General features: G+C 35.3%; 1 pseudogene; it reads right to left on the bottom strand.

Moving 5' to 3' along the window:
* Window positions 1–1,285: 1,285 nt before the first annotated feature.
* Window positions 1,286–18,789, bottom strand: LOC122326106 (annotated as a pseudogene).
* Window positions 18,790–20,303: the final 1,514 nt, after the last annotated feature.

The following is a 20,303-nucleotide window of genomic DNA, read 5'->3' as shown; positions in this document are numbered from 1 at the left end:
GGTTTCTTTTATATTTTTTTGTTGTCTAATATAAAAAGCCTCTTCATGTTTTGTATGGGCAAAAGAAGAGCGTAATCCTGATAAGACTGTATAATGACATGTTTGTGAAACTTAACAAGATGGCTCCAATGCATCTTATCTTTCTTATAAGCTTCCCATGTTGCCTTAGAAGACCACAATCCGCTGTGCAGTGCAGCATTTTGTTGTATCAATACAATCATGGCTGTGTTCAAATTCTAATTAAACTCAGAAGATTATGTCTGATTCTCTAAATTAATCCAGGAAGGAGAAGGCAAGAAGCGTTGTGGTGATGCATTTTACAAGATGCTTTTTTTCTGAAGATTTAATGCAGATTCATGAAAAATATACAGCTCAGTTCATGAATTCTTTACGTTTTCACTCATGTGCTGTTTATTAACACAGTATTTTCAGTTTTAGATGGGAAAACACAGTCTGACTTAATAGTAATAAAAAAATGGAAAGACAAAACGCAGATTGGGATATTTCTGTTGATGAGTATAATAGTAATTTGACGCAGTTGCAGTCTCAAAATGTCTAATTTTCATCGGAATTACTTAACATTTTAATATCTTGTTAGAAATGAGCACAATGCTATTGGAAATTAAATAAGTCTAATTAATGAAAAACAGTACTATAATACTACTTCATTGTAAATAATACTTATAAACTCATACAATTAGCTGCTCTTTGTATGTGTGTGTCTCTGTGTGTGTGTTTTATTAACAGGCCATTCTGAAATCTTTTAACCTATTGAAATAAGTTTAAGAGAGGAAGGTAAAACTATTATTTAAATGCAAAAACTATTGCTTGACAAAGTTATACTTCTTTTGAAACATACATTTAAATCACATATACATATACACATATATATATATAAATAAAAATAATGGCAAATATGAGGAATATGATAAAATATACGCTACTAAAATTTGTTAATATAAAAATATTTTAAAATCTTTATTAACGGTATTTTACAACATTTGTATATTTTGTAAGATATATTAAATATACACATCTGAATATATATGTTATGACTGCAGAAGCCATGATGTGATGAAACTACAAATAAGAGTTCACATAGATTTACTAATAAATGTTCGAGTCTGTGGTTTCTTACATAATAACTGGTTATTATCAATGGACCTGCAGTACTGTATAAATGGAAATCCTTCTAGAATAATTACGAGAAGAAACAGGAAGAAACAGAAGATGAGAACAAATAGGAGAAAATACTAAAGAAAAAAGGAGAACTCACAGGACAGGGTGAAAAACAGAGAAATCTAATTTTTATTGAAAGGTAAAAGGGATAGAACAAAGGAGTGGAATATCAGACAACCTTACTGTACAAAGAAAGAATAAACAAGATCTTCAGCTAAGTGTAGACTGAAATAAAGTGGCTCCAGCAAATCTCTATAAAAGACTATTTTCACGTTGTCTGCTGCTCACGTGAAAAGAAGAACAAGGTAAAAGCTTTCACTCTGCCTTCACTGTCCTCTAACAAACCTGGCTTTAGAAAATGTCATCTATTTGATCTTTCCTGAGATCAAACACCTACAAAGACCGAAAGCAGCCAATCAATCTCCCTTAAAGGAATTCAGAACACAGTGAATATGTGTACCGTAGTGTGACAGAAAACGTCATTGTGCAGTGAAAATAAAATCCAGCTCAGCCTGAAGCAGAGGACAGGTGACCTTGTGACTGTGCCTTGATTTTTTCTTTTCTCCCTTGCCTCACTTCACGGTGACGACCGAGGTGCTGTGAATGGACTCCATGACGGCAGTCAGGCGGCTGCACAGATCATGGGGAGAGTTCCTCACTTTGGGGGGCTCCTTCAGGACCACCATTTCTGCAGAACAGTCCAGGACTCTAGGCAGGAATTCGCTGAGCTTTTCCTGAACAGAATCTGATCATACGAAAAACAAAAATGTGAACAACAAACTAAGCTAAGAATTCATTTGTAATTTTTTATATATGAAATCTGGGGGAAAATAGCACACCATCCATGTCCTGCCCCAGGTAGGAGCACCAGCAACTCCTGATCAGCTCTATGATGTCCAAGTCCTCTTGACTGATGCTGTCTCTGACCATGAGGTGCATGCAAGGGATAATGCAGTCATTCATGATGGTCACGGCCTCTGCCACGTCATTTTCATCTTGGCTTTTAAAGAGCGTGGCTGCGTTCTCATTCAGCTCCTGCAGGGTGTACGCAGACGTTTCATATTAGATAAGAATAAAATATATAGAACCAGTCCAGGTTTTTCATGAGCCTAAAATCTTTTGCTCTACAGGCTTGTGACAAATTTATATGTCTATATAGGAATGTCTTCACAAAACTACCTATACTAGAGTTACAATTTTTGGGAACATCAAAAAAAGAGAGAAATCAATACTTTAATACAGCAGTTATGCAATGAATAAAAACTTTATAAAACATTATTAAATATTATTCATCACAACTGTTCATTACTCATTTTATTCCGCAACTATATACAAAAATAATGATAGAGCGGTTTCTGAAGACTGGAGTGTGGCTGCTTTGCCATCACAGGAAAAATTACAATTTAAAATAGATTAAAATTTTTATTTTTAATTATAATTATATGTAACAATATTACTGTTGTTTTTGATCAAATAATTGCATTTGGTGAACAGAAAGTGACACTTTACAATAAGGTGTCATTTAGTTGACATTAACTAACATGAATGAACAATGAACAATACATTTATTACATTATGTATTAATCTTTCATAAAAATACAATCATTCATTGTTAGTTCATGTAAGTTCACAGTGCATTAAATGCATTAAACAAACACAATGTGATTTTAATACTGCATTAGTAAATGCTGAAATTAGCATTAACTACGATTAATAAATCCTGTAGTATTGTTCATTCTTAGTTCATGTTAACTAATGAACCTTATTTTAAAGAGTTACCAAAAATCTTGATTATTAATGTGTACATACTTTCAAACACTTTCTTCTGTAAAGTGCTATAAGTGACTGTTCCACTCCTTTCTTCTCTCCTTTCCTAAGAAGGACTGAGTTGTCCTGGTGTGCATGTGCGAGATAATTCAGGGCTTCTCTTATCCTGCAATGAAAAAGGTAATTGTTGTAGTACAAACTCTCCAGTTTAATGTAAAGGCAATGGCTCTTGTCCCTGAGTCTACATACTTTCCGTTCTGATACTGCTCGAGACCTGTCAACAGGTATGCAAACACCGTCTTGAACATGCTGTAGTCATCATGCCATTGCTGGGAATAGAGGGGAAAATTTTTCAAATGATTAAATACATGCACTACAGTTCAAAGTCTCTTATTCTAATCAAGGTTGCATTCCTTGGATGAAAAATAGAGTGCATACTATGAAGTTGATTTAAAAACGTAACATTATAAATGTCTTTATTGTGACATTTAATGCATCCCTGAAAAGTGTATAAAAATCTAACTAACAAAACATTTATTAACAACAGAATTTATTATATATTTAAAGAGAAAAAGAGAAGAAATAATGTTTGATTTTACCAAGTACTCATCCATGTCCATGTCTTCTGGTTTAATGAGGCGGATTTTACATCTGGCCTCTCTCATGATACTGACAGCCCTACAAGGAAGAAAATACCAGTTTAGATTAGTCCAATTATTTAATCTCAACCTATTAGCCCTCAAAATATGAAGTAGTTGATTTAAAGAAATTGCGCACAGATCATCAAAACTCAGATTGCGATCCGCAAACTGCTCCAGTAACGTCCTTTCAATGACACGGTTAGGTGCCTGGTTTTGGAAAAAGTAGACCAGAACATGCTGGAGTCGAGGGTCCTGCTGGGGTGTGGTCTCTTCCTGGGACACCTCATACAATCTGGAATATTCCTCATGAAATGCCTGATCCAAAAGATTTTCCAATAAATAAACAGAGTGAGTTTGTGAATTATTATCTGAATATATGAGAAAGGTGTGTTCAGCTGCAGAGTATTTTCAAGTTGTATACCTTTATGAGTCCTGCTTCAGGTCCATCTTTGTCAAAGACCTGTCTTGCCTTGGCAATTGCAAAATGACTCCTGCATGGCTGGTGTTAGCATCATCTAATCATTACAGAAAAAAAAAAAAAAAAATGCATTTCTTGTCGAGATTAATGTATCAGTAGCCTAGCAGCCTAATTCTTGGAAGCTTTACCTCTTCATTGTAGCCATCGGCATCGGAGCGCACCAGAATCTTGCCTACGTTGGGTATCTCGACTTCAGACACGTCATTCTCAGGCTGGCTGGGCGCAGCCATGGCCTGGTTCTCCTCCGGCTCTGCCACTGGTCCTCTTTCATCACTGATGAGCTGCTCCTCCACCTCCACCTCCACCTCTGACTCAGATCTATCTGTAGCAACTGACTCCACCACAGGCTGCTGAGAAACACAGAGAAATAGAGGTTGAATGACTGTCAATTTTCTGATCCACTCATTATAGTCTTTAGAGATGTTCACTCATAACGTCAATTTGTAGGCAAACCAGGAAGTCTAATTCACCATGGGATCCTCTGAAATTTCTAATTGGTTTATAAATCAGCGGAAAACTCCGAGCATCATCTGACTAGAGTTATAGCAGTTTTCACCCATCAAAAGACTGTTTTGGCTGTCTTTGAAGAAACCAGCAGTGAAAGTTATTATGTTGGATAAGAAATGTATTTTCTTTTTAATTTATAATTTATTCCTTTTAATGCTTTGATGAATGTTTGAAAATAGTGCAGCCCACTTTCTGTGTATACAGGATTGTGGGGTTTTTTGTGTGCTTGACAGTTATTGACACTAAAATTGAAACAATTAAAAAGTTTCCAGTTAGTATGTAAAATTTTATTACATGTAATACATGGAATTTCATTGTAATATACTTCACATTTTGGAAGTATGTTTTATGCATAAAAAAAAAAGTGTGAATAGTATGAAGCAAAAGTATGATGAGTATGAATTTATTAATTAATATGATGAATTTGCATATTACATTTACATAGTTTATAGGGATATGCATAGTTTATTAAAATATTGTTTAAATTATTTGTAAAAATACATATATTTTTTCACATATTTGAGTCAATACAATTTATTAAAAACTTACATTTAACAATCACATTATTATGTTATATGTATTAGCGTTATGTGTTTTTGTATGATGGTTACATTACGATAAATGAAAATAAAACAAACTATTAAAACATTTTTTCACTACTTAAATAATCATAAAATAAAAAAACCAAAAAACTTAATAAATAAAAATATTTTATTTCAGCCAGTCAGCTGAAAAGGCAACGTTTTTCTTTTTAATTTAGTTTAAGCTCCAGTACTAAAATAACAAAAACTAAATAAACCAAAAATTTAAATTAACATAAAAACTATACAAACATAGTTAACAAAAATAACATAAAGAAACATCAATATGACTAAAATGTTAACTAAAATTTTTAATAAAACAGAATATATAAAAAAAATGTATTCCCTATATTAACAAAAACAATAATAGTGTATCAGTAACACTGCTGCTTGACAAATAACATCCAATTTATCTGACCACTGATGTTGTCCTTATGCTGCAACATTTTCGTTTTAAACAGATTCACCATTCATGTTTGTGGTACAACTGCATGCATCTTTTAGGACATTCTTTACGTATTTTTAACTGCCTTATTTTGCTTAAATATCCTTGGATGCAATATGAGATACTAACCACAAGAGGTCCTATTGCTACTATTTATGACAAGCCCTAGCAACTAGATCATGTAGTGACAGCACAGTCATAAATCAGGAGCACCAATAAAATCAATGAGTCAAAGAAAGGAACAGCAGATATATAAATCCTGTGTAGTAAGTACAGAAGGAACCTGCTTGATAGAAACACTATATACTAAGTCAATAGTATCCAAGATTACGCTCCCTAAAGACCAGAAAGCACAAACTCGTGGTACTTAACAATTGCCTGTTGATTGAAGCATCAGGAAAATGTCCTCCACAATCATTTAATGACTGCGGAAAGGTAGGAATCCAGTTGATCTTGATGGTGAACGCAGGAAACACAGAGCTCAGGTTCTATTTAAAGCTCTTCTCTGACACACTGTCCCCAGCAACCCCACATTAAACTTGAACCAGAAAGACTGAGGAATGTTGGATGGCTCTCAGTTGTCCGATGAACCTTATCCGCATATTCCTTTCCAAAACGTATCCTCTTACTAAATACCAGAGCTTTTGCACAACACAAAAAAATCACAACGCAACAGATAAAACATTAAACATTAAGCAAGCACAAGCAAACAAGTTTGTAGTGATTCAGCCACTAATGTGAATCGTTGTAATCATTTCTACCATATTCCCATACATAGTTGCAAAAATACACACAAACATCTTTTTTATATTTAAAAAAAAAAAAAAAAATACACTAAACATGTTCAGAATTGTAATGAAAAAAATCTCTATGCATACTATATACACTAAATAATCATGTAAAAGGTCCGTATGCATTATACAGTTTACATTACAGATATACAGTTAAAATGAAAACATATTTTAGATTTAATATGGCACATGTAACTTTTGAAGTATGTTTTACATCTAAAATATGTTTTGTAACGTAAAAGTAAGAACTACTATTTATTTTATGGTATAAATTGTATATTATATTAAACAAGACGAACAATATAAATATAAGTTGTTTATTAAAATTATTGGTAAAACTTTATAATAAGGTGATTAGTTAACATTAGTTGTAAACATTTGTAAAAATTAATGTCAGGAGACATAATTTATTGACAAATGATAAAAGCTCCCTGATTATATTTACTTTAAGTAGTTTTAGACATATTTAGCGCAACTTACATTTAGTTAAAATGTTATCACATATTAAAATGTATTATTTTATGGTGACACTGTATATTATATTTAACAAAACATGTACAGTATAAATTTATTTTGTTTTTATAATTATTTGTAAAAATGAATGTCACATGAGTCACATTACAATTTATTGACAAATGATAAAAGCTCCCTGATTCTGTTTAATTTGAATAGGTTATTCACATTTATCTTACATTTAGTTAAAATGTCATCTTATTGTTTTTGTTAAATTAGTGTTGTGTGTTTTTGTGTGATGGTACGCTGTTGCAGTTTACGTTGAGGAAGACAACGGTGACCCATATGTACTGTACGTGAAGCCTCCAGTGCTGTATATGTGACCTACTTTCTGCACGTCTCAAATAACGCTTTAACACTCTCACCTGACTCTGATCTGGCTTCTCTTCATCTGGCGGGCCATGTGTCTGGCTGCTGGTGATACGCTCCTCACCTCCCTCTTCCACATTCTCACTGGGTTCTGATGATATCGGCTTGAGAGCTGCTGAATTGGCCATGGGCTCTGGGAAGGGGAAAGCACCTTGAAAATATACCTGCAATGAATACATGGACAACATCTGACCCCAAGAAAAAGATTCTGACCTTCACTGTCCTGGGCCGGTGCTGGTGCTGTATCTGTGGGTGGTTCTTCAGACACTTCATTTGTTTGTTCTTGGGCTGTTTCTGGGTTTGGCTCCTGCTCTGGGTTCTGTGGCTCTTCCGGGACGGGTTTCTCGGTGTTGGTTTGAACTTGCGCTTCTTCACGTTGGCCTTGGCAGAACTGCTCTTCCCATTCTCTCAGTTCCTGCTGGAACCAGCGGTTATCCTCCCGAACATAACGCCTCAGGATAGACGGGAGGGAGTCCATTCCTTTCAGAACTTGCCCCGTCTCATCGTCCGTGTCTTCTGTCATTAATAAACATGAAAAAAGTCATGCTCAATGAGATTACATTATTTTAGCAGATAGGAAAAGCATTACAAAAGGCCAAAATTTTACCTAAGTGACTGACAACCCAAATATCCCAAATAATTACTGCACTGCAATTTTATCTGTCAAACTAAGGCTTTCTGAGGTAAAAAAGGTGCTGTTATGGAACTGCAGGCCAGATACTTGACACCCAGAGTGGCTAGTTAATGGAGTCTTGTTCATTTAGCTCATAAAACCAGCCAGTCATTCTCAAAAAGTGACATTGTGTCTTTTAAATCTCCATGTTTTCTCAATAAAATTAAAACATTTCACAAATGAAGTGTGTGCAAACAGCCAGAAGTTTATATGGCAGTTCTGCTTCATTCTCAGAAATTTGAGAATATTTGATTTATTTCCTATTTATTGAGATTTTATTGTAAATCTCAATTTGTATACTAAATGTGATTTTTTTTTTTTTTTTAAATAAAAGAAACCCGCTCAGACCCTTTTCATTTGTCAGCCTCCATAAATGAAAAGAAATACGCGGTGTTTTCCGCCAGCTGGCAACCCGGGGTTCTGAAACACGATTGGGTAAACTGGCGGTGGGCGTGTTTCACCAAAACAAAACAAAAGGCAAAATTCTGGTTAATATCAATTGACTGTAGCATTGTTTTTCAGATAAACAAGTATGTAAACTTGGCATGTTTCTCAAGTATCTACAAACATATTATAGTATTTTTATGCTTTAGTAGAGTCAAAATTCTACATACAGCAACTTTAATGTCAACGTTTATTACATGTTGACTTCCCTTTTATTTTCACTCTTTTCCTGTCTTCTGCTGTTACATTTAGTGTTTCAAAATAACAATCCAATACAAAGCTAATATAATAAGCTATGATAAACCGTAGGTCCCTAATATTTCAGTGACGCCACTGAATAGGAATCCCTTCATAGAAATAGAATTTTCTGTATAAATAATATATAATACATTATTAATTTTGTTAAACCTTTACTAGATTGCTGTTTAATTTTAGTTTTATTATTTAATTAGACATTTTTTTATTACTTTTTGATGAATACAATAAAATTCAACCATTAAAACAGTCTAGAAAACAAAAAAACTAAATACATTTTGGAAAAAATAAAACTGATTTTATAGATCCTAAAACTGCATTACAAGTAATTTATTCCAAAAACAAAAAAGGCAAGTTAGCTTGCAATGTCATTTCGTTTGACAGACACTTTTTATTGCATTTTAATATTAAAAAAACATTTACATAATGCATTAAACGTCCACCCCTACTGTATTTATTTCCACTAAATATTCATAGTAATTTTCTTTTATAGAAAATACTAAAAAAGATATTCAAAATAAAAACCATTAGATAGTAAAAAGCATTAAGAGTATTTGATGTTCACAGCTTGGCAGGGACTCTCATATACCCCCCAAAATAATAAAGTCTGCCAGCAAATCTATTAGCATTAATTTCTGAAAGAAATCAGAGCTAGAGCCAAAGCCTTAAATCAAGTGTGTGATGTGCTTGGCTCCTTCAGCAAAATCTAAGTGCAGGTGCGTAATGTGAGAAGCCCATGGGGAAAGTACCTGCTATGAGGTATGGCAGCTTGTCGTTGATGTACATGAGGCAGTAGGCGCTGGCGTTGGTCATGCCACCGTACGAGTCTCGAACCAGCTCCTCCCAGGTCGACTCTGTCACCATTACATCGTTGTACTTCAGCCAGCGTTTATTAGCATGATCATAGATGTACGCCCAGTAATGGCCAGCGGAGGCCTGTCCTTCATGGACGAGCACAGCGTGTAGCCTATAGGGCACCTGGAAGCATCAAATAAAAAGTCAGGGTACATTGAGGTGTCATGCAAATTTCTTGAAAGGCTCAGTCAATATAAAAGTACCAATGAGTGTTCAGGATATAGACTTTACCTGACACAGACTGTTATCTGAGTACATGCCCTCCAGGGCCTGGCTGACCTTGTCAATGCTGGCTTTCAGCTCTGCACACAGAGAGGGAACACAGATCAATACGCTACGCCTGAGGCCAGGATCCTGATACAGTCACAAACGCATTAGGATAACTGCTTGTGAATAACGATGGCCTTCAGGACAGAAAAATTAAAATGCACATTACGGCTCGAAACCTACCGAGCTGCCTAGCTGCCTGCTGCCTACATAGACAGCTGTCTTCTGTGGCAACAAGAGCTCTGCATGTCAAACAAATAGCGCTCAGCATGCAGAGTGCACAGAAGATTTGACTCACAATTGATTTCAATACAGGAGGCAAAAAGTTATGAAAGCATACAGGGTTGCCAGGTTTTCTCAGCAAAACCCGCCCAATTGCATTTAAGTAAGGAGGATTCCCGTAAAACACGTTTTGATGTACAGCAAAGTACATGTTTTTGGTGGGTTCCCTGATTAAAGTTGCCTTCCATGGGCTAAATATAACGTTACTGGGGTCGCTTCAACCCACAGACATGAAAAACATCCTGCGGAAAGAGCATTACAGTAGCCCAATTCTACACTCAAAATGTAAATAAACACAGTGAGCAATTCTTGGTAAAATCGTCAGTAAATTTAAAGCATTTCTATTAAGGGCTTCCAATACTAAGAAGATAAAAAAAATATATATATATTCTCAAAGTATGTGTATTCCACTATTAACTACAGTAGTAGGAACAGTAGTAGTAATACTGTTTTTAATAATATTGTGGAATATTACTACTATTCAAAATGGCAGTTTTCTATTTTAATATATTTCTGAATGTAATATATCAAATTAACTAAATTTTCATCAGCCATTACTGCAGTCTCCTGAGTCACATGATCCTTCTATAATCATTCTAGTAGGCTGATTTGTTGCTCGTGAAGTATATTATTATTCTTATTATTATCAGTGTTGAAACAGCTGTGCTGTGGAAATTGGGACTTTTTTTTAAGATTCTTTGATGAATAAACAGCATTTATTTGAAATGGAAACCTTTTGTAAGATTACGAAATCTTTATGAAGTCTTTACTGTCAGTTTTGATCAATTTAATCAATTCCTTGCTAATGAAATGCATTTTGACGCTGCACATATAACATATTGCTTTCTACATAGGAGGCAAAGTGGCACATTCTTAATTACACTGCATTATCTTTTAGAACAGTTTTTGCATCTTGAGTGCACCTATAACACATTACAGTCACTAGGATTTGTTTATGTGTTCATTTTAAAAACACTGATCCAAGGCTCACTCAGCGAAGATCTACCGTTTATCGTGTTCTCCACTTCTGCTCTCCAGCGCTGTAAGCAGCTCCTGACAGCACAGCTCCTCCTCGGTCACGCTGTGGGGCTGGTTGCAGCGGCACCTCCATGGGGGTCTGCACTGAGTAAAGGCTTGTGTATGGGAGTTCTCTGTGTGGCTGTCTGAGGGCAGCCCGAGCCATCTGATGAGCCTGCATCGTCTGGTCTGTTTGACTACAGCAAGAAATTAAACATATAGAAGGAAGGAAAAACAAACAACAGGCACAGTTTGTCACACAGCTGACTGAGACGCAGGAAAAAGGGCCTTGCCTGCTGTCACCTGAGCTGGGTTCTGTGTGTGCGCGGTAGGGTTTGTTGGTACTGAGGCTGGAGACACGTTTGTGGGTTTCGTGGTGGCAAACTCCAGCACATACTGCAGCATATCTGCCAGGGGTATTTGGTTGGCCCTGAGCCATAGTTTTTGTATCTTTAAAAACAAAATCAAAGTTTTAGTATGTAAAAACAAACCACAAATAACAATTTGAAAACATGGCTTGCAGTGATGATTTAGTGAAGGATTTAGCCACTGTTTGGCTTTTAAACGTACCCCTCAAGTTTCTGCTGTAGAACTGTTAACTGGTCCTTGAGTCTCTTAACTTCTCCTCTCCTACCATGAGTCTGATCAACATTTTTGTGGAGGTATCTGGTCACAGAAAAAGTAGATTGCCATTAACTTGCCATTTTTTATATATATTTATATATATATATGTGTGTGTGTGTGTGTGTGTGTATATAATATAAGATAAATTATACATTTTTATTAGTGCTGTCAAATGATTAATCGCATCCAAAATAAAAGTTTTTGTTTACATAATATATACGCAAACACATGCATGTATATTTATTTTTATATTAAATACATTTATATATAAAATAAAAATAAAAGAATATGAATAAATTCATGTATAAATGTATATATTTTCAAAACATATACTGCATGTGTGTGTACAAAATAAATATACACATTACACATACATATATAATGTAAACAAAAACCTCAAATATATCAATATATAAATATATTAATACAAAAATACACATAATAAAAAAACTAATAAAGTAAATACACGAATAGATAAATATTCAAAATAAATAAATAAATACAAGCTGTAGTAATGATATTTCTCACCTGTCCATATAGATCACTTGGGGAAACTCCAGTTTTTTGTGTATTTTTTCAGGGCGCCCTAAAGACTGATTGAACTCAAATCTGGACAGCTCAAAGGTCAAAACTGGTGGCAGCTTAGAGAACCACCTCTGCAAACAATGAAAAACCACATAATAATTTACAAGAGCATGTGCATGATTCACAGTAATATCCTTCTTCTGTTTTCATTTTAATAATTTGATATCTTTGAGCCTTCAATGGCACAAGAAACGCCGAGAACAAAGGGTTTGATTCCCAAGGCAAAAAAGAGTAATACATTGAGTACCTTGAATGCAAACTCTCTTAGGATAAAACGGTCTTTCAAATGTATAAATGTGAATGCAATGTAAACATCAGAATAATAACAGTTGTAGTTAAAGTAGAAAAACTCACCTCTTGGCCAGAGGACATTGTCTGATCTGAATGAAGTGACTCAATCTCTCCTTCAACCATGGCACCCTCCAAACATTCATCTAAATTATTAAAAGCCATTCACTTGGAGAGGTATTGTCCAAATTGTTCAATGTTGGACACAATCTTTCCTGCACACAATTACACAACTATCATCAAGGCCTGTGATGAACAGAATAATTACAGAAGAAATATCCTTCTCTTACCTTCATGAAGTCTCTCAGCCACAAATGTGCCATAAAACAGCTGGACCATGGGGTTGTTTTGTTTATCCTCTGGGTTACTGAAAATAACAGCTGCCATATTGTAATTTTGGGGAAAAGGAAAAAGCCTGGCAAGTACATTAGCAACCAAATATACCATAGGGTAATTATTCACGATTCTTTAACAAATGCTACACTCATTACCATTTATTAATTAACCCTCCACAGCAAGATGTTGCCTTGGGGTAACAAACACATTTTCTTCATGTTGCAAGCACATGATGCATATAAGACGGCAATAAAATTATTATAAATAAACCATTAAAAAGCTTTGTTTTAGTCACACTATCTTTTTAAATACATTTTAAAATCACTTTCTGGCATGATGCACCCTGTGGTGGATTTATGTGCTGGAGAAGATTTTTAAAAGTTTTCCACCCATAAAAAATGATTCACATCACAGTAAGTAAAGCTCATTTTAAAAGTTCATGAAGAATAGCTTCAAATGTGTTTCTTGGAGTTATATCGCTGTTATCAAATACCAAATTAAATTATTATTTTGTATTATAGATTTTTTGCATTACATTATATTATACATTCACTTTGTTAACATTAGTCATTTTTTACATTTAACCGAGCCATTTAACATTTAAAGCATCACAATTAAGTCATGCTCACTCCATCGAAAGCTATTATTATTTATAATTAAATTTTATGAACTTACTTTCCATTTGCAGCCAGCTGGAAAGCATCCTCGAGCCAGTCAAGCAATTTGTGCGTGAATTCACTGACATCCTAGAATAAGCAAGCTTAAAATAAACACCGTTTTCCAAGAGAATACAACACATGTCTGTTTAGAAGAAGCTCTAACGTAGCTTGATAAAGTACTGCGATTGGCAAACATTTCAAGATACCTTTTATTAGCCTGTCATTTGCAACTGCTTCATTTTAAAATTAGCCCCCTACAGAACAGCTGTGAATCATATTATTCAAATGATGTACCTGTTGTGCCTCACTGGTTCTAAATGCATCCCTGAGAAGCTCGACTGCTGCAGAGGGGTCTACAAACCTACGGTTTGAGCCCACCATCAAAGCAAAGAGACAACGCAACTCCTGCATGAAGGCAATGTTTCTTTTCTCCTGCAACAGAAATCCAGTCAGCGCATAGTGGAATATTTCACATATATACTGAGCAATATTGGCTTAAAGATATTTTATTTTAATTCGGAGGAATTGTTAAAAAAAATTAACATATGCTGAAAACTCAACATATATAAATGACATTCAATAGTACTCAAAGACTAAACGATAGTGATGCTCTTCTGGCAGATTACTCACTGAATGACTCTTGCATTTCTCCACACACGCTCAGACAGGCAGTAATTGAGCACCAGTCTCACGGAACACCGGCAGATGGAACAGAGACTAAACACAAGACAATTTTGTTTTTAGTCCAATTTGCCTCTTCTTGAATGCATTAGGGATGAACAATTACAGTCTCGCTATTCGACCAGTTTTATAGACACGGTCTGGGTTGACACATGTCTTGTTGAGTATTAGACTTATTCTGTTTCTTGTACCAAGTTTAACGTATTTTATGTTCAGTGTCTTTTGGGTAATAGATGTGATACAATTCACAATTTAAGAAGCTAACAAGAATATATGCACAGCAGATTTGCAATAGCAGGAAACAACAATGTGTGCTCATTTTGGTGCATGCACAAAAAAGATAAAATTATAAAATAAAAAAATATATATATAATTCTACTTTACAGATGCAAAAAGTGTTTTCAAATAATGAGATTTTATGTTTTGAAAAGAAAACTCTTATGTTCACCAATTAAAAACAAAAATACAGGTAAAAACAGTAACACTATGAAATACTATTGCAAATAACTTTTGAACTATTTTAATGCATTTTACAATTTGATTTAATTCTAAGATGGCAAAGGTAAATCACCAGTATCACGTGACCAATCAGAAATAATAAACATTTTCCTGATGATTTGCTCAAAAACAATATCAATGCTGAGATCAGGTGTGCTGCTTTTTGGATTCTTTGATGAATGGAAAGTTTAAAAACCACATGTATTTGTCAATTTGGTAAATTTTGTATTTTAAATATTTATTTAAAAACCTCAATTGAAAACTTGGCAGTGATGCTTTTAAACTAGAGCTATTTATTCTGTGCTGGGATTACTTTCAAATGACATTGTTAAGCTGCATTGGGAATGAAAAAAACATTTTGTTGCTTTATCTGTGAGCCATAAACTCACTTCACGAGTTCATGCCTCTCTTTATCATCAAAACAATGCTCTATTTAATTAGCTCAGACATCTATCAATATCAGCGATGGTTTATATTTCAACACAGACATCGGAGAAGCCTCGCTAAATTCAGTCTGAAATGGGTATAATACAATTACAGCTCTGAGACGCTTCTGCAGTCAGGAACAGAAAAAAAACAGACACACTCCACCTGATCTTCTCTATTCTCCAGTCATTAGCAACACCGCAAATTTAATTTATACTATGGCCAGATGATGTAACAGTTTAGAAGAGAACCATTACTGCAGTCCTTTTGTATTACAGTTGGATTGCCTAATAAATCCGTTAAATTATTCTGTAAAATTAAAAAGTTCAACATTTACAATTACACGTATTTTCATGATGCAACTCATTCTAAAGATTCAGTTTACCAAAATGGCAAAACCTTTGTGATCAAAAAGCTCCACGCACCTGAATGACGGCGCTGAACCAGCAGGTATTTCCCACATTACGGATGCCCACAGGACAGTCCTCCAGCCGGATCCAGTCAGCGGGGCTGCAGCTCTCTCCAGACCCCTCGCACCTCTTTCTTTTCATGCGGGCCGCATTCTCTTCTGCACTAACCTCAAGAGCCCTAGAGTAACAATAGGAGTAGGTAAGACAGCAAGATCAGAGTCTGATATTTACAGCTGCCCATGATTCCCAAATTCACACAAAACTGCTGTAACGGGAGAAAAGGGCAATTGTAACACTCCGAACTGTTTCATTCACACTTAGTTCAGAGTGATGGCACTTGCTTAGCATACGGTTAATAAAATTCACTTTGTCTGCCAGAGAAAAAGAAAAGGGTTCTATTTTTGCCTTTAAATTATGTTAATAAATAATATTCAAAGGTTTTCAAAAATTACCCTGTTCTGGTGATAACCATCTGGTGTTAACAGAAATGATTTTGGAAGCAACGGTAACACTGAAATTAATTGTAACATGGCATGCTGAGGAATGTTTTTGACTTGTCATCTGATTAGTGTATATTAGTAAAGACAGTTTAATTTATTTCAGACACTTACTGTACTTTACTATGCTATACAGTTTCTTACAGTTAAAAATTATATTACGGAACAGCAAAAACCATTCATTAACATTAAAGAGTATAAAAGTAATAATATTATTTTAAGGTGTGCTCTTATTTGAGACTGCATTCATATAATTTGTCATACACAAATCGGCCCTAAGCACTGCAACAATTATCTTAGAAGTTTTATAATATAGTCATAAGATATTGTTCTTTTCATTACAACTTTCAGTCTTTGGGGTCAGAAAGATTATTTTTATGCTTCTGAAAGAGGACTCATTTATTTGCCGTTGACTAAATATAGCAAAAACATTATTATTCTGAAAAAACATTACAGTTAGTTTCTATTATAGTAAGCTAGCTACAATGTAATTTATTAGAGTGTGATGGCAAAGCAGAATTTTCGGCAGCTATTGCCTCGGTTTTCTGTGTATTTAATGTTTTATTTGATGTGTCCTTGCTGACAAAGGGTAATAATATCATGTGGAACAGCAATGTACTTTTGGCACATGCAATTATTTCTCGTGCCAAAAGCAGATGACTTGTACATTTGTAGTAGTCAACGAGTTGTGAAGGAAAGTGTAAAATGTTCAATTTGCCCCTAAATTGGTAAAGAACCTGTGCAGCTCTCTCTGCTCTGCTTCGGCTTGCTGGGACTCCTGAAGACTAAGCTCAATGGCGGTCTGCAGATCATCTTTAGCAGCACCTAAGAACAAGTCCACACCACGTGAGCATAAAATAAACGTCATGGCATTATCTGTCACACTGCTATATAAGTAATTGAACCTTTGCAAAATGTGGTGGCATGAACGTCATTTGATATTAATAGTGTTGTATAAGCCCACCATTCTCTGTGTTGGAGTTGTCCCTCTCATTATTGGCTTTAGCTGGTTCTTCGGGCATGTGTTCCTCTTCTGGGGGCTGGGTGGTCAGTAGCCCGATGGCATGGCTGATATCACCTTGACTTGCCTGGATTAACACAATTTCTCACAATTAGTCATCACTACTGAAATACACGAAAATGTTTTGTTTTAGCACATGCTGCATTTTAGTACCACATCTAGGTTACCCAACCATCACCGTTGAACGTAAGGGAAACACATGGTATGATTTCCATATTTACAAACATTTGTCAGGCTTATTTTCTATTTATAGCCATGTCAGTATCATTACATCTGCTGCTCGTGTTATAAACACATGGATGAGTGCTGCTGCACTAAACATACGTTCAGGGCGCTCTGGAGAACCTGCAGATCCTGAATGCCAGTAATCTCTTTGAGCTGGTTAAGCAGCATTTGGCTCTGAAAAAGACAAGCAAACATGCTGTTTTTTAATTTCTGTGGATCAAAAATTCAAATGCTTTGCCACAGGCATATTGAGGATACTTCTGTTTGTGATAACAAGACCCACTTGAGCAATTAACCACTCAATAACAGGATCCGTTCCAGAAAAAAAAGAGCAGGTGTGAACTGATCAAAACAAGAATATGATATGAGACGCAATTTGCACTTGGATTTATCACCCGGCATAACCGCATTTCTGACTCAGGTGTCAAATGAGCGTGGGTTGGAGGAGTCTATAGCTGGCCCGATCAACAGTTATGAAAGCCCTGGGCATGAAAATGTCTATATCTTCTATTAAATCCACATCTGATTTGATTTTTTCAAGTACAGTACGTCTGAAAATAGGCATTAGCATGTGGCATGTAAACATAAAAAAAAGACTGTGGCCCAGATAATAGATGCAGGAGCAACAGAACTATATAAAGACTTTCTGACAGCAGGTGGGAATGTCAGCATGGCTGTGGAGGCAGCCAGACACCCTAGGCTGGGAGCAGAAGACATATATGGTGAGCTGGAGGCCTGTGAGCGGCACTCAGAGCTCTATTTTGGGCCTTCGACACAGATAGAGCTTGTGTTTATCATAGCTGAGCTCAAGTGACACAAGCAAACACATGGAAATTCACTAATTTCATTCAGAAAGTAGCATTGAGTAGGTAAACACTTAGCTTAGAAGAAATTTTAAGCGAACATAGTTTAAAGGAAAAATACTAACTGAAACATGTAAAACCTTTCAGAAGAGAATCTCAGTCTGTACAAGATTCCCACAATAGTTTTGTATCATAATTACAAAACAGTCATAAATAGGATCTAAAAAAAAAATAAGTGCATAAAGTAGATATTGGATGCTACACGTGATTCAGAATTTTGTGTAATGCTTGTCATTACTGCACAAATTATTTTTGAATGAGAAAGGGTTCCACGGGGTTTAATGGATGCGTTCCAAATTCCTACAGTATATGTTAGGGATTTTATAAACATATTTGTTACACATTGCGAGTTCGCTCAAATATAACCTACAACATCTACTAACTGTTAAGCAAATAAAAATATGACAGCCATTGCTGTGTCTAGATCTCATGAACAACCACCGTGTCTCCCTTTTTAGTTTGAATATATTTTCTTTAAAACACAACACACTCACCGAGTTTTCAGGCGTTTCTCCATGTTCAAAATCCTGTTCAACTCTCATGGCAATGGCTTTTTAGTAAAATAGTTCTCCAGATTGCTTCGCCCTGACTTCAGAGTGTGACCTACTCCATATGCCCCCTCGCACACACAAACACAAACACACACACACACACACACATACTCAAGCGCGCGCGGAGAAACATCGTGCGCGAGCTGGGAAACATCGTGCGCGCGCTTGGTAAACAGTCAAGAAACGTCAAAAGAAACTGACTAACGCTGTACTCACACTTAGACAGAGGTAATGACTTAACTAAAATAATTTTGGCTTGCTAAAAAAAATATATAGACATTAAACGATTTTATGTAGACTTCAAAAGTGGTGCTATGGTGTAAAAAACAACAACAACAACAAAACAAAGCGTTTAGTCACTAAATAAACTGACAGCTTACACGTTTTGAAAGACATCTCACGGTTTATGAGGCTTCGTTTAGTTTATGAAGCTTAATTTTTACTTAAAGACAGTGACTTAACTTGTAGCCTAGAAATATTGTTACTTTAGTTAGGGTATGTAAACAAACAAATAATAATAAATAACACCACATTTTTAGGACCAATATTATGAATAATATTCTTCATGGTAGCTTTATACCACAATATATCACACTGCACCATTTAAAATACATTACAATGACCTTAAAATACAGACACGTTTGTTTTGATTTGTTTGTTTGTTTTAATCTCATTCTGAAAAGCAATATTAGAACTTCCTGCTCAATATATAAATAAAAATAAATAAAATATGTATTTTATGGTGATTTTACTGATAACTCATAATTGTATAATTATGATTATGTATGTTTTATAGCCCATTATGTTCTAGTTTACTATGCTTAGGTCCATGAATTGAGCAGTCAGAGTACACATCCTATTCACTAAACCCAGATCTTCTTACCGTCATAATGGAAAATCAATTTGCTAGAGTGGTGAGCAAGTTGCTGCTGTGCATTTGTTGCAGTCATGTGTACAACGACCGTTCTGATGCTCCATAGCATTGCTCTGGAATAAAACACACTTTGTGATAGGGTTAAAATTTAAAAGCTGGAACAAAGGCAGTAAAACCCGACTTGAATCTGTTTGCAGTTTTCTTCTTAATTGTCAGGATGGATGCAGTCCTTTTGTTATCTTTGTTACTGTCAGGTAAGTCCAGTGGTTTTTTTCTTGATTGTATTGCAATTTTTAAACAATCGTTCAGTTATGTATGTTGCATAACTTGTAACGCTGTTTGCATTAACATTTAATATTAAAAAAAAAATTGAAACATTTTAAGACACCTCCTATCCTATCTGTGAATGACATTTACTGTGAATTTTATCATGGAACAAATGTGAATGGATTCGACGTGCTGCCAGACTGGACTGATAATTCAAGTCAAGCAAGATCTCGCTGATTAACATTCCTGTACAGTTATTCCACAGGCTGAGTTAGTCCCAGAGAAACCCAAGAGATCTGCTCTGAACCAACTCACCAGGTTACTGCTTCATAAATATAACTGTGGAGTCCGGCCTGTGCAGAACTGGACCAAACCAACTAAAGTTTACATTGACCTTATAATTCAATCTGTTCTAGATGTGGTGAGTGCATTTC

Source organism: Puntigrus tetrazona, chromosome 21, assembly GCF_018831695.1.
Source record: "Puntigrus tetrazona isolate hp1 chromosome 21, ASM1883169v1, whole genome shotgun sequence".
In the NCBI taxonomy this organism is placed as follows: Eukaryota; Metazoa; Chordata; class Actinopteri; order Cypriniformes; family Cyprinidae; genus Puntigrus; species Puntigrus tetrazona.
The sequence above is the reverse complement of the archived record's forward strand: the minus strand, read 5'-3'. Positions and strand labels throughout refer to the sequence as shown.